Source organism: Somniosus microcephalus, unplaced genomic scaffold, assembly GCF_052327205.1.
Source record: "Somniosus microcephalus isolate GS21.2 unplaced genomic scaffold, FLI_Smic_1.0 unresolved_chr7, whole genome shotgun sequence".
In the NCBI taxonomy this organism is placed as follows: domain Eukaryota; kingdom Metazoa; phylum Chordata; class Chondrichthyes; order Squaliformes; family Somniosidae; genus Somniosus; species Somniosus microcephalus.
The window spans coordinates 25309213-25329758 of NW_028225185.1; the positions used below are offsets into that span (position 1 = coordinate 25309213).

Genomic DNA, 20546 nt, shown 5'->3' on the forward strand with positions numbered 1-20546 from the left:
CTCACATTCACACCGACACACACTCACCAACAGACTTGAAAAGGAAAAATGTGCCGGGCTGTGGGGAAAGAGCAGGGGGGAGTGGGACTAATTGGAGAGCTCGTTCAAAGAGCCGGCACAGGCACGATGGGCCGAATAGCCTCGTTCCGTGCTGTATCAGTCTGTGATTCTATGAAATCTTGGCTCCCTCGGGTCTGACTGAGTCCTCAAGATATTTCCCAACTTTTATGTCTTTTTTTAAATGATGATCAGTCAGTAAGTTTTAGGGAAAAAAAGAATTCCAACCCAAACTCAGAAGAGCTGGGAGATGGTAGGGGAATTACCTGAACTCCCGACGGTGGCAGGACACTAGCCCCAGCCAAATCTGAAATTACCGCAAGATTAATGTCTGGGAGTTTAACACAACCTGGAGTGCAGGAGTCACACCAGGGGAGGCCCCACGGTGCAGGACACCAGGGGAAAGGCAAAGGCCCCACGGTGCAGGACACCAGGGGAAGGGCCGAGGCCACACGGTGCAGGGGAAGGGCCGAGGCCCCACGGTGCAGGGACACCAAGGGAAGGGCCGAGGCCCCACGGTGCAGGGACACCGGGGGAAGGGCCGAGGCCCCACGGTGCAGGGACACCGGGGGAAGGGCCGAGGCCCCACGGTGCAGGACACCAGGGGAAAGGCCGAGGCCCCACGGTGCAGGACACCAGGGGAAGGGCCGAGGCCCCACGGTGCAGGGGAAGGGCCGAGGCCCCACGGTGCAGGGACACCAGGGGAAGGGCCGAGGTCCCACGGTGCAGGACACCAGAGGAAGGGCCGAGGCCCCACGGTGCAGGGGAAGGGCCGAGGCCCCACGGTGCAGGGACACCAGGGGAAGGGCCGAGGTCCCACAGTGCAGGACACCAGGGGAAGGGCCGAGGCCCCACGGTGCAGGACACCAGAGGAAGGGCCGAGGCCCCGCGGTGCAGGGGAAGGGCCGAGGACCCACGGTGCAGGGGAAGGGCCGAGGCCCCACGGTGCAGGGACACCAGGGGAAAGGCCGAGGCCCCACGGTGCAGGACACCAGGGGAAAGGCCGAGGCCCCACGGTGGAGGACACCAGGGGAAGGGCCGCGGCCCCACGGTGCAGGGGAAGGGCCGAGGCCCCATGGTGCAGGGACACCAGGGGAAGGGCCGCGGCCCCACGGTGCAGGACATCAGGGGAAATGACGAGGCCCCACGGTGCAGGGGAAGGGCCGAGGCCCCATGGTGCAGGGACACCAGGGGAAGGGCCGAGGCTCCACGGTGCAGGACACCAGGGGAAGGGCCGAGGCTCCACGGTGCAGGACACCAGGGGAAAGGCCGAGGCCCCACGGTGCAGGGACACCAGGGGAAGGGCCGAGGCTCCACGGTGCAGGACACCAGGGGAAAGGCCGAGGCCCCACGGTGCAGGGACACCAGGGGAAGGGCCGAGGCCCCACGGTGCAGGGACACCAGGGGGTGGGGCGACCACGGTGCAGGACACCAGGGGAAGGGCCGAAGCCCCATGGTGCAGGAGATCAGGGAAAGAGCCGAGGCTCCACGGTGCAGGGACACCAGGGGAAGGGCCGAAGCTCCACGGTGCAGGGACACCAGGGGAAGGGCCGAGGCCACACGGTGCAGGACACCAGAGGAAGGGCCGAGGCCCCACGGTGCAGGGGAATGGCCCAGTCCACACGGTGCAGGGGAAGGGCTGAGGCCCCACGGTTCAGGGGAAGGGCCGAGGCCCCACGGTGCAGGGGAAGGGCCGATGCCCCACGGTGCAGGGGAAGGGCCGAGGCCCCACGGTTCAGGGGAAGGGCCGAGGCCCCACGGTGCAGGGACACCAGGGGAAGGGCCGAGGCCCCACGGTGCAGGGACACCAGGGGAAGGGCCGAGGCTCCACGGTGCAGGACACTAGGGGAAGGGCCGAGGCCCCACGGTGCAGGGACACCAGGGGAAGGGCCGAAGCCCCACGGTGCAGGAGACCAGGGAAAGGGCCGAGGCTCCACGGTGCAGGGACACCAGGGGAAGGGCCGAGGCCCCACGGTGCAGGGGAAGGGCCGAGGCCCCACGGTGCAGGACACCAGGGGAAGGGCCGAGGCCCCACGGTGCAGGGACACCAGGGGAAGGGCCGAGGCCCCACGGTGCAGGGACACCAGGGGAAGGGCCGAGGCCCCACGGTGCAGGGACACCAGGGGAAGGGCCGAGGCCCCACGGTGCAGGGACACCAGGGGAAGGGCCGAGGCCCCACGGTGCAGGGGAAGGGCCGAGGCCCCACGGTGCAGGGACACCAGGGGAAGGGCCGAGGCCCCACGGTGCAGGGACACCAGGGGAAGGGCCGAGGCCCCACGGTGCAGGGACACCAGGGGAAGGGCCGAGGCCCCACGGTGCAGGGACACCAGGGGAAGGGCCGAGGCCCCACGGTGCAGGGACACCAGGGGAAGGGCCGAGGCCCCACTGTGCAGGAAACCAGGGGAAGGGCCGAGGCTCCACGGCGCAGGGACACCCGGGGAAGGGCTGAGGCCCCACGGTGCAGGACACTAGGGGAATGGCCGAAGCCCCAGTGTGCAGGGACACCAGGGGAAGGGCCGAGACCCCACGGTGCAGGGACACCAGGGGAAGGGCCAAGGCCCCACGGTGCAGGAAACCAGGGGAAGGGCCGAGGCCCCATGGCGCAGGGACACCAGGGGAAGGGCCGAGGCCCCACGGTGCAGGGGAAGGGCCGAGGCCCCACGGTGCAGGACACCAGGTGAAGGGCCGAGGCCCCACGGTGCAGGACACCAAGGGAAGGGCCGAGGCCCCACGGTGCAGGACACCAGGGGAAGGGCCGAGCCCCACGGTGCAGGGACACCAGGGGAAGGGCCGAAGCCCCACGGTGCAGGACACCAGAGGAAGGGCCGAGGCCTCACGGTGCGGGGACACCAGGGGAAGGGCTGAAGCCCCACGGTGCGGGGACACCAGGGGAAGGGCCGAAGCCCCACGGTGCAGGGACACCAGGGGAAGGGCCGAAGCCCCACGGTGCGGGGACACCAGGGGAAGGGCCGAGGCCTCACGGTGCAGGACACCAGGGGAAGGGCCGCGACCCCACGGTGCAGGACACCAGTGGAAAGGCCGAGGCCCCATGGTGCAGGACACCAGGGGAAGGGCCGCGACCCCACGGTGCAGGGGAAGGGCTGAGGTCCCACGGTGCAGGGACACCAGGAGAAGGGCCGAGGCCCCACGGTGCAGGACACCAGGGGAAGGGCCGAGGCCCCATGGTGCAGGGACACCAGGGGAAGGGCCGAGGCCCCACGGTGCAGGGACACCAGGGGAAGGGCCGAGGCCCCACGGTGCAGGACACCAGGGGAAGGGCCAGGGCCCCATGGTGCAGGGACACCAGGGGGAGGGCCGAGTCCCCACGGTGCAGGGACACCAGGGGAAGGGCCGCGGCCCCATGGTGCAGGGACACCAGGGGAAGGGCCGAGGCCCCACGGTGCAGGGACACCAGGGGAAGGGCCGAGGCCCCACGGTGCAAGGACACCAAGGGAAGGGCCGAGGCCCCACGGTGCAGGACACCAGGGGAAGGGCCGCGGGTCCACAGTGCAGGGACACCAGGGGAAGGGCCGAGGCCCCATGGTGCAGGACACCAGGGGAAGGGCCGAGGCCCCAAGGTGCAAGACACCAGGGGAATGGCCGAGGCCCCACAGTGCAGGACACCAGAGGAAGGGCCGAGGCCCCACGGTGCAGCGATACCAGGGGAAGGGCCGAGGCCCCACGGTGCAGGGACACCAGGGGAAGGGCTGATGCGCTATCAATTACTCAAAAGACTGAGGTTAAGCGAGTAACTAACAGGCTTTTATTAACAAGAGAATGAAGGTGTGCCTCGAGTGGTCGACCAGTCCAGAATACAGAGGGACTGTGGAGCAGTCACCTTTATACCTGGACTCGTGGGAGGAGTCAGCCGAGGCATGTACAGACATGTACACAGTGGAATACAAACACTCATACAGGCAGGTATAACAGTGGTTTACCACATTCACCCCTTGTTTAAAAATGAGTCCGGCGGGGTGAAGTGTATTAAAAGTTTGTGTATTGGAGTCTCTCCGGAGGTCTTGTCTGCCGCTGTGATCGACGTGGCGACGGCAGGGGTAGTGAAGCTTCCGGCGTCGAGTCCCGCGTAGGCTGGGGCACTGGTGTGTAGTCCTCGTGGGTGTCGAGTGGGTCGCGGGGCCCAGGCGTGCCGTCTGCTGGGGTTGGGTATTGGATCGTGGGGGCTGGTGGTAGTGGGTAGTGGGTTACTGGGGCCCCCGAGGGTGCGAGGTCTCGTATGGAGACTGTGTCCTCCCGCCCGTCTGGGTACGCAATGTAAGCGTACTGGGGGTTGGCGTGGAGGAGGTCGACCCTCTCGACCAGGGGGTCCATTTTATGGGTCCTCACGTGTCTTCTCAGTAGGACCGGCCCTGGGGACGTCAGCCATGGCGGTAGCGATGTCCCCGATGTGGACTTCCTTGGGAAGACAAACATTTTCTCATGAGGGGTGGCGTTAGTGGCAGTGCAGAGCAGTGACCGAATAGAGTGGAGCGCATCGGGGAGCACATCCTGCCAGCGGGAGGTCGGAAGGCCCCTAGACTTTAAGGCTAGCAGTGCGGCCTTCCAAACTGTCGCATTCTCTCTTTCCACCTGTCCGTTCCCCCGGGGGTTGTAACTGGTGGTCCTGCTTGTGGCAATACCCCTAGCGAGCAGGTACTGGCGGAGTTCGTCGTTCATAAACGATGAGCCCTGGTTGCTATGGATATAGCTGGGGAAACCGAACAGGGTGAAGAGGTCGTTTAGACATTTAATGACCGTGGCACTGGTCATGTCCGGGCAGGGGATGGCGAACGGGAAACGGGAGTACTTATCAATAATGTTGAGGAAGTACACATTGCGGTCAGAGGAGGGGAGAGGCCCTTTAAAATCAACGCTCAGGCGCTCGAAGGGGCGAGTGGCTTTTATCAGGTGGGCCCTGTCTGGTCTATAAAAGTGCGGTTTGCACTCAGCGCAGACTTGGCAGTTCCTGGTTATGGTCCTGACCTACTCAATAGAGTAAGGCAGGTTGCGGGCCTTGATGAAGTGGAAGAACCTGGTGACCCCCGGGTGGCAGAGGTCATTGTGGAGGGCCCGCAGTCTATCGATCTGCGCGCTGGTGCAGGTGCCACGCGATAGAGCATCCGGGGGTTCATTGAGCTTCCCGGGCCAGTACAAGATCTCGTAATTGTAGGTGGAAAGTTCGATTCTCCACCTCAAGATCTTGTCATTTTTGATTTTGCCCCTCTGCTTGTTGTTAAACATAAAAGCAACTGAACGCTGGTCAGTGAGCAGGGTAAATCGTTTTCCGGCCAGGTAGTGCCTCCAATGACGCACAGCCTCCACAATAGCCTGGGCCTCCTTCTCAACAGCGGAGTGTCTGGTCTCCGGGCCCTGGAGGGTTCGTGAAAAGAAGGCCACGGGTCTCCCCGCCTGATTAAGGGTAGCGGCCAGGGCAAAGTCGGACACGTCGCTTTCCACCTGGAAGGGGATGGATTCGTCCACTGCGTGCATGGTGGCTTTGGCAATGTCCTCCTTGATACGGTGGAAGGCTAAGCGGGCCTCTGCCGTCAAGGGAAAAGAGGTGGACTTGATCAGCGGACGGGCCTTGTCCGCATAGTAGGGGACCCACTGGGCGTAATAGGAGAAAAACCCTAGGCACCTCTTCAGAGCCTTGAGGCAGTGGGGCAGTGGGAGTTCCATAAGGGGACGCATCCGGTCGGGGTCGGGACCGATGACTCCGTGTTCCACAACACAGCCAAGGATGGCGAGGCAGGTTGTGCGGAATATGCACTTCTCCTTGTTATACGTCAGGTTCAGGAGTTGGGCGGTGCAGAGGAATTTTTCGAGGTTTGCGTCATGGTCCTGCAAGTCATGGCCGCAGATGGTCACATTGTCCAGATATGGGAAAGTGGCCTGCAACGCATTTTGATCGACCATCCGGTCCATCTCCCTTTGGAAGACGGAGACCCCGTTGGTGACGCCAAAGGGAACCCTAAGGAAGTGATAGAGACGGCCGTGTGCCTCAAAGGCAGTATACTGGCGGTCCTCAGGGCGAATAGGGAGCTGGTGGTACGCTGATTTCAGGTCAATGGTCGAGAAGACGCGGTACTGCGCGATCTGGTTGACCATATCAGCTATGCGGGGGAGTGGGTAAGCGTCCAGCAGGGTGTAGCGATTTATTGTCTGGCTGTAGTCGATGACCAGGCGCTGCTTCTCGCCGGTCTTAACGACCACAACCTGGGCTCGCCAGGGGCTGGTGCTGCCCTCAATAATCCCCTCCTTCAGGAGCCGCTCCACTTCGGTTATAATGAAAACCCTGTCCCCGGCACTGTATTGCCTGCTCTTTGTGACGATGGGCTTACAGTCGGGGGTGAGGTTAGCAAACAGTGGGGGGTGGGTGACTCTGAGTGTGGAGAGGTTGCACCTGGTGCGCGGCGGGCAATTTGGAAGCTGCTGGCTGCGGACTGTGAGTGGGGGGAGGGGTCCACCGTACGCCATCGTAACACTTTTAAGGTGGCACTGGAAATCTAACCCCAGTAGGACGGCAGCGCAGAGGTGGGGGAGGACCAGAAGTTTAAAATTATCGTACACAGTCCCGTCTACTAAGAGTGTCACCACGCAGTAGCCGCCAATGTCCGCCGACTGGAACTCGGAGGCCATAGAAATCCGCTGGTGCGCAGGCAGGACTGGGAGAGAGCAATGCCGCACCGTGTCGGGTGGATGAAGCTCTCCGTGCTCCCAGAGTCAAAAAGGCAGATTGTTTCGTGACCATTTACCTTAATGTCCATTGTGGACCGGGCCAGTTGGTGCGGTCTCGCTTGGTCCAGCGTAACGGAGGCCAGCGTAGGTGTCGGTGTGTCGTTGCGGGTATCAGATGAGGCGGTGTTGGGGGCCAAGATGGCGGCTGGCGTCCAAGATGGCGGCGTCCAAGATGGCGGCGTCCATGATCCCCATGTGGCTGGAGGCGTCCAAAATGGCTGCTGTTCTGGTGCTTCGCACATGGCTGGGGAGGCCCAAGATGACGGCCCGCACGGCCCACACGCGGCGCTGCTGGGGTTCGGGGTGGCTTTGGCCCTGCAGATGCTGGCGTAGTGTCCCTTCTTCCCGCAGCCCGAGCAGATCGCATTTTTCGCCGGGCAGCGCGCTCTGGGGTGTTTGGCCTGGCCACAGAAGTAGCATTTCTGGCCTTGGGACACTGCTGCGTTAGTTGGGCCGTTGCTGGGATGTGGCTGGGGTGGCACGGCGCTATGAGACGGTCCTACCGTGTCCCAGGCTGTCGTTCCCCGCGGCGTCCACGGTGCAGAGGAGTAGGCATCCATGTCCCGGTAGGCTGCGTCCAATGATAGTGCGAGTTCAGAGGCCTTGTTGAGGTCGAGGTCACTCTGCTCCAACAGTCGCTGTCGGGTGTAATTGGACCTGTGGCCCACCACAAAAGCGTCCCGGATAAGTTCCTCTGTGTACACGGCGGCCTTTACATCCTTACAACCACAGGCCCGGCCAAGCACCGACAGTGCCTGAAGGTATTCCTCGGTCAATTCCCCAGGTTGTTGTTTACGACTCCCCAGAAGGTGCCTGGCGTACACCTCGTTCACTGGGCGCGTGTACTGGTCCTTGAGGAGCTTGAGAGCAGCCGTGTACGAGGTCGCGTCCTGGATGACCGAGTACACTCGGAGGTTCACTTTGGAGATCAGGACATCCAGTTTGTCCTCATCCGATTTGACCGTTGCAACGGAGGCGATCAGGAATTTTTCACAGCACGTAAGCCAGTGAGCAAACTTGGTGGATGCGTCTGCCTCCCGATGGTCTAAGTCCTGGCATGCTGGTGTGAGGATCTTCTCCATTATAAAAAATCTTGTTAATAAAATTGATGTGCTATCAATTACTCAAAAGACTGAGGTTAAGCGAGTAACTAACAGGCTTTTATTAACAAGAGAATGAAGGTGTGCCTCGAGTGGTCGACCAGTCCAGAATACAGAGGGACTGTGGAGCAGTCACCTTTATACCTGGACTCGTGGGAGGAGTCAGCCGAGGCATGTACAGACATGTACACAGTGGAATACAAACACTCATACAGGCAGGTATAACAGTGGTTTACCACAAGGGCCGAGGCCCCACAGTGCAGGACACCAGGAGAAGGGCCGAGGCCCCATGGTGCAGGGACACCAGGGAAATGCCGAGGCTCCACGGTGCAGTACACCAGGAGAAGGGCCGAGGCCCCACGGTGCAGGACACCAGGGGAAGGGCCGAGGCCCCACGGTGCAGGACACCAGGGGAAGGGCCGAGGCCCCACGTTGCAGGACACCAGGGGAAGGGCCGAGGCCCCACGGTGCAGGGGAAGGGCCGAGGCCCCATGGTGCAGGGACACCACGGAATGGCCGCGGGCCCCACGGTGCAGGACACCAGGGGAAGGGCCGAGGCCCCACGGTGCAGGACACCAGGGGAAGGGCCGAGGCCCCACGTTGCAGGACACCAGGAGAAGGGCCGAGGCCCCACGGTGCAGGACACCAGGGGAAGGGCCGAGGCCCCACGTTGCAGGACACCAGGGGAAGGGCCGAGGCCCCATGGTGCAGGGGAAGGGCCGAGGCCCCATGGTGCAGGGACACCACGGAATGGCCGCGGGCCCCACGGTGCGGGACACCAGGGGAAGGGCCGAGGCCCCACGGTGCAGGGACACCAGGGGAAGGGCCGAGGCCCCACGGTGCGGGACACCAGGGGAAGGGCCGAGGCCCCACGGTGCAGGGACACCAGGGGAAGGGCCGAGGCCCCACGGTGCAGGGACACCAGGGGAAGGGCCGAGGCCCCACGGTGCAGGGACACCAGGGGAAGGGCCGAGGCCCCACGGTGCAGGGGAAGGGCCGAGGCCCCACGGTGCAGGGGAAGGGCCGAGGCCCCACGGTGCAGGGGAAGGGCCGATGCCCCGAGGTACAAGAAACCAGGGGAAGGGCCGAGGACACACGGTGCAGGGGAAGGGCCGAGGCCCCACGGTGCAGGGACACAGGGGGAAGGGCCGAGGCTCCACGGTGCAGGACACCAGGGGAAGGGCCGAGGCCCCACGGTGCAGGGACACCAGGGGAAGGGCCGAGGCCCCACGGTGCGGGACACCAGGGGAAGTGCCGAGGCCCCACGGTGCAGGGACACCAGGGGAAGGGCCGAGGCCCCACGGTGCAGGGACACCAGGGGAAGGGCCGAGGCCCCACGGTGCAGGGACACCAGGGGAAGGGCCGAGGCCCCACGGTGCAGGAGACCAGGGGACGGACCGAGGCTCCACAGTGCAGGGGAAGGGCCGATGCCCCACGGTGCAGGGGAAGGGCCGAGGCCCCACGGTGCAGGGGAAGGGCCGATGCCCCGAGGTACAAGAAACCAGGGGAAGGGCCGAGGACACACGGTGCAGGGGAAGGGCCGAGGCCCCACGGTGCAGGGACACCAGGGGAAGAGCCGAGGGCCCACGGTGCAGGGGAAGGGCCGAGGCCCCACGGTGCAGGACACCAGGGGAAGGGCCGAGGTCCCACGGTGCAGGACATCAAGGGAAGGGCCGAGGCCCCACAGTGCAGGGACACAAGGGGAAGGGCCGAGGCCCCAAGGTGCAGGGACACAGGGGGAAGGGCCGAGGCTCCACGGTGCAGGACACCAGGGGAAGGGCCGAAGCCCCACGGTGCAGGACACCAGAGGAAGGGCCGAGGCCCCACGGTGCGGGGACGCCAGGGGAAGGGCCGAGGCCCCAGGGGGCAGGACACCAGGGGAAGGGCCGAGGCTCCACGGTGCAGGACACCAGGGGAAGGGCCGAGGCCCCACGGTGCAGGGACACCAGGGGAAGGGCCGAGGCTCCACGGTGCAGGGCACCAGGGGAAGGGCCGAGGCCCCACAGTGCAGGGGAAGGGCCGAGGCCCCACGGTGCAGGACACCAGAGGAAGGGCCGAGGCCCCACAGTGCAGGGACACCAGGGGAAGGGCCGAGGCTCCACGGTGCAGGACACCAGGGGAAGGGCCGAAGCCCCACAGTGCAGGACACCAGAGGAAGGGCCGACGCCGCACAGTGCAGGGACACCAGAGGAAAGGCCGAGGCCCCACGGTGCAGGGGAAGGGCCGAGGCCCCAAGGTGCAGGGACACCAGAGGAAAGGCCGAGGCCCCAAGGTGCAGGGACACCAGAGGAAAGGCCGAGGCCCCAAGGTGCAGGGACACCAGAGGAAAGGCCGAGGCCCCAAGGTGCAGGGACACCAGAGGAAAGGCCGAGGCCCCAAGGTGCAGGGACACCAGAGGAAAGGCCGAGGCCCCAAGGTGCAGGGACACCAAGGGAAGGGCCGAGGCCACACGGTGCAGGTCACGAAGGGAAGGGACGAGGCCCCACGGTGCAGGACACCAGGGGAAGGGCCGAGGCCCCACGGTGCAGGGACACCAGGGGAAGGGCCGAGGCCCCACGGTGCAGGGACACCAAGGGAAGGGCCGAGGCCACACGGTGCAGGACACGAAGGGAAGGGACGAGGCCCCACGGTGCAGGGACACCAGGGGAAGGGCCGAGGCCCCACGGTGCAGGACACCAGGGGAAGGGCCGAGGCCCCACGGTGCAGGGACACCAGGGGAAGGGCCGAAGCCCCACGGTGCGGGACACCAGGGGAAGGGCCGAGGCCCCACGGTGCAGGGGAAGGGTCGAGGCCCCACGGTGCGGGGACACCAGGGGAAGGGCCGCGGCCCCACGGTGCAGGGACACCAGGGGAAGGGCCGAGGCCTCACGGTGCAGGGACTCCAGCGGAAGGGCCGAGGCCCCACGGTGCAGGAGACCAGGGAAAGGGCCGCAGCCCCACGGTGCAGGGACACCAGGGGAAGAGCCGAGGCCTCACGGTGCAGGGATACCAGGGGAAGGGCCGAGGCCCCACGGTGCAAGGACACCAAGGGAAGGGCCGAGGCCCCACGGTGCAGGACACCAGGGGAAGGGCCGCGGCCCCACAGTGCAGGGACACCAGGGGAAGGAACGAGGCCCCATGGTGCAGGACACCAGGGGAAGGGCCGAGGCCCCACAGTGCAGGACACCAGAGGAAGGGCCAAGGCCCCACGGTGCAGCGATACCAGGGGAAGGGCCGAGGCCCCACGGTGCAGGGACACCAGGGGAAGGGCTGATGCGCTATCAATTACTCAAAAGACTGAGGTTAAGCGAGTAACTAACAGGCTTTTATTAACAAGAGAATGAAGGTGTGCCTCGAGTGGTCGACCAGTCCAGAATACAGAGGGACTGTGGAGCAGTCACCTTTATACCTGGACTCGTGGGAGGAGTCAGCCGAGGCATGTACAGACATGTACACAGTGGAATACAAACACTCATACAGGCAGGTATAACAGTGGTTTACCACAAGGGCCAAGGCCCCACAGTGCAGGACACCAGGAGAAGGGCCGAGGCTCCACGGTGCAGGGACACCAGGGAAATGCCGAGGCTCCACGGTGCAGTACACCAGGAGAAGGGCCGAGGCCCCACGGTGCAGGACACCAGGGGAAGGGCCGAGGCCCCACGTTGCAGGACACCAGGGGAAGGGCCGAGGCCCCACGGTGCAGGGGAAGGGCCGAGGCCCCATGGTGCAGGGACACCACGGAATGGCCGCGGGCCCCACGGTGCGGGACACCAGGGGAAGGGCCGAGGCCCCACGGTGCAGGGACACCAGGGGAAGGGCCGAGGCCCCACGGTGCGGGACACCAGGGGAAGGGCCGAGGCCCCACGGTGCAGGGGCACCAGGGGAAGGGCCGAGGCCCCACGGTGCAGGACACCAGAGGAAGGGCCAAGGCCCCACGGTGCAGGGCAAGGGCCGAGGCCCCACGGTGCAGGACACCAGGGGAAGGGCCGAGGCTCGACGGTGCAGGATACCAGGGGAAGGGCCGAAGCCCCACGGGGCAGGGGAAGGGCCGGGGCCCCATGGTGCAGGGACACCAGGGGATGGGCCGAGGCCCCACGGTGCGGGGACACCAGGGGAAGGGCCGAGGCCCCATGGTGCAGGGACACCAGGGGATGGGCCGAGGCCCCACGGTGCGGGACACCAGGGGAAGGGCCGAGGCCCCACGGTGCAGGGACACCAGGGGAAGGGCCGAAGCCCCACGGTGCGGGACACCAGGGGAAGGGCCGAGGCCCCACGGTGCAGGGTAAGGGTCGAGGCCCCACGGTGCGGGGACACCAGGGGAAGGGCCGCGGCCCCACGGTGCAGGGACACCAGGGGAAGGGCCGAGGCCTCACGGTGCAGGGACTCCAGCGGAAGGGCCGAGGCCCCACGGTGCAGGAGACCAGGGAAAGGGCCGCAGCCCCACGGTGCAGGGATACCAGGGGAAGAGCCGAGGCCTCACGGTGCAGGGATACCAGGGGAAGGGCCGAGGCCCCACGGTGCAAGGACACCAAGGGAAGGGCCGAGGCCCCACGGTGCAGGACACCAGGGGAAGGGCCGCGGCCCCACAGTGCAGGGACACCAGGGGAAGGAACGAGGCCCCATGGTGCAGGACACCAGGGGAAGGGCCGAGGCCCCACAGTGCAGGACACCAGAGGAAGGGCCAAGGCCCCACGGTGCAGCGATACCAGGGGAAGGGCCGAGGCCCCACGGTGCAGGGACACCAGGGGAAGGGCTGATGCGCTATCAATTACTCAAAAGACTGAGGTTAAGCGAGTAACTAACAGGCTTTTATTAACAAGAGAATGAAGGTGTGCCTCGAGTGGTCGACCAGTCCAGAATACAGAGGGACTGTGGAGCAGTCACCTTTATACCTGGACTCGTGGGAGGAGTCAGCCGAGGCATGTACAGACATGTACACAGTGGAATACAAACACTCATACAGGCAGGTATAACAGTGGTTTACCACAAGGGCCAAGGCCCCACAGTGCAGGACACCAGGAGAAGGGCCGAGGCCCCACGGTGCAGGGACACCAGGGAAATGCCGAGGCTCCACGGTGCAGTACACCAGGAGAAGGGCCGAGGCCCCACGGTGCAGGACACCAGGGGAAGGGCCGAGGCCCCACGTTGCAGGACACCAGGGGAAGGGCCGAGGCCCCACGGTGCAGGGGAAGGGCCGAGGCCCCATGGTGCAGGGACACCACGGAATGGCCGCGGGCCCCACGGTGCGGGACACCAGGGGAAGGGCCGAGGCCCCACGGTGCAGGGACACCAGGGGTAGGGCCGAGGCCCCACGGTGCGGGACACCAGGGGAAGGGCCGAGGCCCCACGGTGCAGGGGCACCAGGGGAAGGGCCGAGGCCCCACGGTGCAGGACACCAGAGGAAGGGCCAAGGCCCCACGGTGCAGGGCAAGGGCCGAGGACCCATGGTGCAGGGGAAGGGCCGAGGCCCCACGGTGCAGGGACACCAGGGGAAGGGCCGAGGCTCCACGATGCAGGGTCACCAGGGGAAGGGCCGAGGCCACACGGTGCAGGGACACCAGGGGAAGGGCCGAGGCCCCACGGTGCAGGACACCAGGGGAAGGGCCGAGGCCGCACGGTGCAGGGACACCAGGGGAAGGGCCGAGGCCCCACGGTGCAGGACACCAGGGGAAGGGCCGAGGCTCGACGGTGCAGGATACCAGGGGAAGGGCCGAAGCCCCACGGGGCAGGGGAAGGGCCGGGGCCCCATGGTGCAGGGACACCAGGGGATGGGCCGAGGCCCCACGGTGCGGGGACACCAGGGGAAGGGCCGAGGCCCCATGGTGCAGGGACACCAGGGGATGGGCCGAGGCCCCACGGTGCGGGACACCAGGGGAAGGGCCGAGGCCCCACGGTGCAGGGACTCCAGGGGAAGGGCCGAGGCCCCACGGTGCAGGGACTCCAGGGGAAGGGCCAAGGCTCCATGGTGCAGGACACCAGGGGAAGGGCCGAAGCCCCACGGTGCAGGACACCAGGGGAAGGGCCAAGGCCACACGGTGCAGGACACGAAGGGAAGGGACGAGGTCCCACGGTGCAGGGCACCAGGGGAAGGGCCGAGGCCGTGCAGTGCAGGACACCAGGGGAAGGGCCGAAGCCCCACGGTGCAGGACACCAGGGGAAGGGACGAGGCCCCACGGTGCTGGGACACCAGGGGAAGGGCCAAGGCCCCACGGTGCAGGGACACCAGGGGAAGGGCCGAGGCTCCAAGGTGCAGGGACACCAGAGGAAGGACCGTGGCCCCACGGTGCAGGGGAAGGGCCCAGTCCCCACGGTGCAGGGGAATGGCCGAGGCCCCTCGGTGCAGGGGAAGGGCCCAGTCCCCACGGTGCAGGGGAATGGCCGAGGCCCCTCGGCGCAGGGGAAGGGCCGAGGCCCCACGGTGCAGGGACACCAGGGGACGGGCCGAGGCCCCACGGTGCAGGGACACCAGGGGACGGGCCGAGGCCCCACAGTGCAGGGACACCAGGGGAAGGGCCGAGGCTCCAAGGTGCAGGACACCAGGGGAATGGCCGAAGCCCCACGGTGCAGGAGACCAGTGAAAGGGCCGAGGCTCCACGGTGCAGGGACACCAGGGGAAGGGCCGAGACCTCACGTTGCAGGACACCAGAGGAAGGACCGTGGCCCCACGGTGCAGGGGAAGGGCCCAGTCCCCACGGTGCAGGGGAATGGCCGAGGCCCCTCGGCGCAGGGGAAGGGCCGAGGCCCCACGGTGCAGGGACACCAGGGGAAGGGCCGAGGCCCCACGGTGCAGGGTCACCAGGGGAAGGGCCGAGGCCCCACAGTGCAGGGACACCAGGGGAAGGGCCGAGGCCCCACGGTGCAGGGGAAGGTCCGAGGCCCCACGGTGCAGGACACCAGGGGAAGCGCCGAAGCCCCACGGTGCTGGGACACCAGGGGAAGGGCCGAGGCCTCCCGGTGCTGGGACACCAGGGGAAGGGCCGAGGCCCCAGGGTTCAGGACACCAGGGGAAGGGTCGAGGCCCCACGGTGCAGGACACCAGGGGAAGGGTCGAGGCCCCACGGTGCAGGGACACCAGGGGAAGGGCCGAGGCCCCACGGTGCAGGGACAGCAGGGGAAGGGCCGAGGCCCCACGGTGCAGGGACACCAGGGGAAGGGCCGAGGCCCCACGGTGCAGGGACACCAGGGGAAGGGCCGAGCCCAACGGTGCAGGGACAGCAGGGGAAGGGCCGAGGCCCCACGGTGCAGGACACCAGGGGAAGGGCCGAGGCCTCCCGGCGCAGGGGAAGGGCCGAGGCCCCACGGTGCAGGATACCAGGGAAAGAGCCGAGGCTCCACGGTGCAGGGACACCAGGGGAAGGGCCGAGGCCCCACGGTGCAGGACACCAGAGGAAGGGCCAAGGCCCCACGGTGCAGGGGAAGGGCCCAGTCCCCAGGGTGCAGGGGAATGGCCGAGGCCCCACGGTGCAGGGGAAGGTCCGAGGCCCCACGGTGCAGGGGAAGGTCCGAGGCCCCACGGTGCAGGGGAAGGGCCGAGGCCCCACGGTGCAGGGACACCAGGGGAAGGGCCGAGGCCCCACGGTGCAGGGACACCAGGGGAAGGGCTGAGGCTCCACGGTGCAGGGACACCAGGGGAAGGGCCGAGGCCCCACGGTGCAGGGACACCAGGGGAAGGGCTGAGGCCCCACGGTGCAGGGACACCAGGGGATGGGGCGAGGTCCCACGGTGTGGGACACCAGGGGAAGGGCCGAGGCCCCACGGTGCAGGGGAAGGTCCGAGGCCCCATGGTGCAGGGGAAGAACCGATGCCCCACGGTGCGGGGACGCCAGGGGAAATGCCGAGGCCCCCACGGTGCAGGGGAAGGGCTGAGGCCCCACGGTACAGGGACATCAGGGGAAGGGTCGAGGCCCCACGGTGCAGGGACACCAGGGGAAGGGTCGAGGCCCCACGGTGCAGGACACCAGGGGAAGGGCCGAGGCCCACGGTGCAGGACATCAGGGGAAATGCCGAGGCCCCACGGTGCAGGGACACCAGGGGAAGTGTCGAGGCCCCACGGTGCAGGGACACCAGGGGAAGGGTCGAGGCCCCACGGTGCAGGGACACCAGGGGAAGGGCCGAGGCCCCACGGTGCAGGGACACCAGGGGAAGGGCCGAGGCCCCACGGTGCAGGGACACCAGGGGAAGGGCCGAGGCCCCACGGTGCAGGGACACCAGGGGAAGTGTCGAGGCCCCACGGTGCAGGGACACCAGGGGAAGGGCCGAGGCCCCACGGTGCAGGGACACCAGGGGAAGGGCCGAGGCCCCACGGTGCAGGGACACCAGGGGAAGGGCCGAGCCCCCACGGTGCAGGGACACCAGGGGAAGGGTCGAGGCCCCACAGTGCAGAGACACCAGGGGAAGGGCCGAGGCCCCACGGTGCAGGACACCAGGGGAAGGGCCGAGGCCCCACAGTGCAGAGACACCAGGGGAAGGGCCGAGGCCCCACGGTGCAGGGACACCAGGGGAAGGGACGAGGCCCCACGGTGCAGGACACCAGGGGAAGGGCTGAGGCCCCACGGTGCAGGACACCAGGGGAAGGGCTGAGGCCCCACGGTGCAGGACACCAGGGGAAGGGCTGAGGCCCCACGGTGCAGGACACCAGGGGAAGGGCTGAGGCCCCACGGTGCAGGACACCAGGGGAAGGGCTGAGGCCCCACGGTGCAGGGACACCAGGGGAAGGGCCGAGGCCCCACGGTGCAGGAATACCAGGGGAAGGGCTGAGGCCCCACGGTGCAGGAATACCAGGGGGAGGGCCGAGGCCCCACGGTGCAGGGACACCAGGGGAAGGGCCGAGGCCCCACGGTGCAGGGACACCAGGGGAAGGACCGAGGCCCCACGGTGCAGGGACACCAGGGGAAGGGCCGAGGCCCCACGGTGCGGGGACACCAGGGGAAGGGCCGAGGCCCCACGGTGCAGGGACACCAGGGGAAGGGACGAGGCCCCATGGTGCAGGGACACCAGGGGAAGGGCCGAGGCCTCACGGTGCAGGACACCAGTGGAAGGGCCGAGGCCCCACGGTGCAGGACACCAGGGGAAGGGCCGAGGCCTCACGGTGCAGGACACCAGTGGAAGGGCCGAGGCCCCACGGTGCAGGACACCAGGGAAAGGGCCGAAGCCCCACAGTGCAGGGGAAGGGCCGAGGCCCCACGGTGCAGGGGAAGGACCGAGGACCCACGGTGCAGGGGCAGGGCCGAGGCCCCACGATGCGGGGACACCAGGGGAAAGGCCGAGGCCCCAAGGTGCAGGGACACCAGGGGAAGTGCCGAGGCCCCACGGTGCAGGGACAGCAGGGGAAAGGCCGAGGCCCCAAGGTGCAGGGACACCAGGGGAAGGGCCGAGGCCCCACGGTGCAGGGACACCAGGGGAAGAGACGAGGCTCCACGGTGCAGGGACACCAGGGGAAGAGACGAGGCTCCACGGTGCAGGGACACAGGGGAAGGGCCGAGGCCCCACGGTGCAGGACACCAGAGGAAGGGTCGAGGCCCCACGGTGCAGGACACCAGAGGAAGGGTCGAGGCCCCACGGTGCAGGGCAAGGGCCGAGGCCCCACGGTGCAGGGCAAGGGCCGAGGACCCATGGTGCAGGGACACCAGGGGAAATGCCGAGGCCCCACGGTGCAGGGACACCAGGGGAAGGGCCGAGGCTCCACGGTGCAGGACACCAGAGGAAGGGCCAAGGCTCCACGGTGCAGGACACCAGAGGAAGGGCCAAGGCCCCACGGTGCGGGGCACCAGGGGAAGGGCCGAGGCCGCACGGTGCAGGGGAAGGGCCGAGGCCCCACGGTGCAGGGGAAGGGCCGAGGCCCCATGGTGCAGGACATCAGGGGAAATGACGAGGCCCCACGAGGCAGGGGAAGGGCCGAGGCCCCACGGTGCAGGGACACCAGGGGATGGGCCGAGGCCCCCCGGTGCGGGACACCAGGGGAAGGGCCGAGGCCCCACGGTGCAGGGACACCAGGGGAAGGGCCAAGGCTCCATGGTGCAGGACACCAGGGGAAGGGCCGAAGCCCCACGGCGCAGGAGACCAGGGAAAGGGCCGAGGCTCCACGGTGCAGGGACACCAGGGGAAGGGCCGAGGCCCCACGGTGCAGGACACCAGAGGAAGGGCCGAGGCCCCACGGTGCAGGGGAAGGGCCCAGTCCCCACGGTGCAGGGGAATGACCGAGGCCCCATGGTGCAGGGGAAGGGCCGAGGCCCCACGGTGCAGGGGAAGGTCCGAGGCCCCACGGTGCAGGGGAAGGGCCGATGCCTAACGGTGCGGGGACGCCAGGGGAAGGGCCGAGGCCCCATGGTACAGGGACACCAGGGGAAGGGCCGAGGCCCCATGGTACAGGGACACCAGGGGAAGGGCCGAGGCCCCACGGTGCATGACATCAGGGGAAATGCCGAGGCCCCACAGTGCAGGGACACCAGGGGAAGGGCCGAGGCCCCACGGTGCAGGGACACCAGGGGAAGGGCCGAGGCCCCACGGTGCAGGACACCAGGGGAAGGGCCGAGGTCCCCCGGTGCAGGGATACCAGGGGAAGGGCCGAGGCCCCACGGTGCAGGACACCAGGGGAAGGGCCGAGGCCTCACGGTGCAGGGATACCAGGGGAAGGGCCGAGGCCCCACGGTGCAGGACACCAGTGGAAGGGCCGAGGCCCCACGGTGCAGGGACACCAGGGGAAGGGCCGAGGCCCCACGGTGCAGGACACCAGGGGAAGGGCCGAGGCCTCACGGTGCAGGGACACCAGGGGAAGGGCCGATGCCCCACGGTGCAGGACACCAGGGAAAGGGCCGAAGCCCCACGGTGCAGGGGAAGGACTGAGGACCCACGATGCAGGGGAAGGACTGAGGACCCACGATGCAGGGGAAGGGCCGAGGCCCCACGGTGCAGGGACACCAGGGGAAGGGCCGAGGCCCCACGGTGCAGGGCAAGAGCCGAGGACCCACGGTGCAGGGGAAGGGCCGAGGCCCCACGGTGCAGGGACACCAGTGGAAGGGCCGAAGCCCCACGGTGCGGGGACACCAGGGGAAGGGCCGAGGCCCCACGGTGCAGGGACACCAGTGGAAGGGCCGAAGCCCCACGGTGCAGGGACACCAGGGGAAGGGCCGAGGCCCCACGGTGCAGGGACACCAGGGGAAGGGCCGAGGCTCCACGGTGCGGGACACCAGTGGTAGGGCCGAAGCCCCACGGTGCAGGAGACCAGGGAAAGGGCCGAGGCCCCACGGTGCAGGGGAATGGCCGAGGCCCCACGATGCAGGGGAAGTGCCGAGGCCCCACGGTTCAGGGGAAGGGCCGAGGCCCCACGATGCAGGGGAAGTGCCGAGGCCCCACGGTTCAGGGGAAGGGCTGAGGCCCCACAGTGCAGGGGAAGGGCCGAGGCCCCACGATGCAGGGGAAGTGCCGAGGCCCCACGGTTCAGGGGAAGGGCTGAGGCCCCACAGTGCAGGGGAAGGGCTGAGGCCCCACAGTGCAGGGGAAGGGCTGAGGCCCCACAGTGCAGGGGAAGGGCTGAGGCCCCACAGTGCAGGGGAAGGGCTGAGGCCCCACAGTGCAGGGGAAGGGCTGAGGCCCCACAGTGCAGGGGAAGGGCTGAGGCCCCACAGTGCAGGGGAAGGGCTGAGGCCCCACAGTGCAGGGGAAGGGCTGAGGCCCCACAGTGCAGGGGAAGGGCCGAGGCCCCACGGTGCAGGGAAAGGGCCGAGGCCCCACGGTGCAGTGGAAGGGCTGAGGCCCCACAGTGCAGGGGAAGGGCTGAGGCCCCACAGTGCAGGGAAAGTGCCGAGGCCCCACGGTGCAGTGGAAGGGCCGAGGCCCCACGGTGCAGGGACACAAGGGGAAGGGCAGAACTTCACACTTTAGCTTCAGTCTGAGGGGATCCATAATTAAACAAACTGATAAATTACTGAATGATGAGAGCACGGACCTCAGAACAATCACTGGATCGCATGTGCCACCTTAGGGGGGGAACCTGGTACTGCAGGGTTTAATCACTGCAGGAATTTAGTGTCAGTCATTAGCAGCATTCATAGAATCACAGAATCACCCCGCACAGAAGGAGGCCGTTTGGCCCGTCGAGCCTGTGCCAGCTCTTGGAACGAGCTCTCCAATTAGTCCCACCCACCCCCGCTCTTTCCCCACAGCCCAGCACATTTTCCCCTTCAAGTATTTCTCCAATTCCACTTTTGAAAGTTACTATTGAATCTGCTCCCACCGCCCTTTCAGGCAGCACATTCCAGATCACAACAACTCGCTGCGTAAAAACATTCTCCTCATCTCCCTTCTGGTTCTTTGACCGATTATCTTCAATCTGTGTCCGCTGGTTACCGACCCTCCTGCCACTGGAAACAGCTTCTCCTTATTTACTCTATCAAAACCCTTCATGATTTTGAACGCCTCTATTAAATCTCCTCTTAACCTTCTCTGCTCTAAGGGGAACAATCCCAGCTTCTCCAGTCTCTCCACATCACTGAAGTCCCTCATCCCTGGTACCATTCTGGTCAATCTCCCCTTAACCTTCTCTGCTCTAAGGAGAACAACCCCAGCTTCTCCAGTCTCCCCACGTCACTGAAGTCCCTCATCCCTGGTACCATTCTGGTCAATCTCCCCTTAACCTTCTCTGCTCTAAGGAGAACAATCCCAGCTTCTCCAGTCTCT

The 20546-nt window shown here is 67.0% G+C and overlaps 1 pseudogene; it reads right to left on the reverse strand.

The window, feature by feature from the left end:
• Nucleotides 1-348: 348 nt before the first annotated feature.
• LOC147086638 (uncharacterized) overlaps nt 349-20546 on the reverse strand; it is a 31833-nt pseudogene continuing 11635 nt past the window's right edge.